Source organism: Monopterus albus, unplaced genomic scaffold (assembly GCF_001952655.1).
Source record: "Monopterus albus unplaced genomic scaffold, M_albus_1.0 scaffold105.1, whole genome shotgun sequence".
Taxonomy (NCBI): domain Eukaryota; kingdom Metazoa; phylum Chordata; class Actinopteri; order Synbranchiformes; family Synbranchidae; genus Monopterus; species Monopterus albus.
Window position 1 is genome coordinate 566908 of NW_018127985.1, and position 662 is coordinate 567569.

At 41.2% G+C, this 662-nt stretch overlaps 1 protein-coding gene across 9 annotated transcripts in view; it reads right to left on the reverse strand.

Moving 5' to 3' along the window:
• The window catches only part of LOC109965882 (E3 ubiquitin-protein ligase RNF31), a 28686-nt gene that overhangs the window by 25732 nt on the left and 2292 nt on the right, over positions 1 to 662 (reverse strand). The gene's annotated exons all lie outside the window — the stretch shown is intronic.

The following is a 662-nucleotide window of genomic DNA, read 5'->3' on the forward strand; positions in this document are numbered from 1 at the left end:
TGTCTGGAGAGAGAGAAGTCTGGGAATCTTTGCTTAGACTGCTGCCCCCGCGACCCGGTCCCGGATAAGCGGAAGAAAATGGATGGATGGATGATGTGGATTCAATCCTGTCCTGGATTAGTGGACGATTTACTTTTGCAGTAACCCCACCATCCCCAACCAGCAGCAGTTCAACACTTGGTGACAGGATAATATATACTGTTAGAAATTAATAAATTAGTCAGATAATTATTAGACATTAATGTGTTAGTAATGCAATTTAGTAAGATTCAAAGTCTGCTCTAGCCTGCTTTGCTTCAAGGTTAGAAGACAGTGTTGATTCTGAAAAGTGTACCTTGACACCAGTTGTTTTCTTATATTAATCTTGTGTTAGATTTATGTCTGAATGATTGTTTTAGTTATGCACCATGTAACAACATCCACACACATTGAGCTACCTCATTTTGTTATGACTAGGTAACACGCAGCTGCTCCAAACCTGTGGAGCTCTAGATAAGAGATGGAGTCTGCTGGACAGACTTCATCTGTGTAAGGGGTTAGCCCAAAAACTGATAAATGTATTAGGTTCTGTGTTTCCGGGAGCTTCTCTCTCCAAAAGCCAGAGTGTGTGTGTGTGTTTCTGGAGGAAGGAACAACCCGGATTGTGTTCTGTAATCTTTATA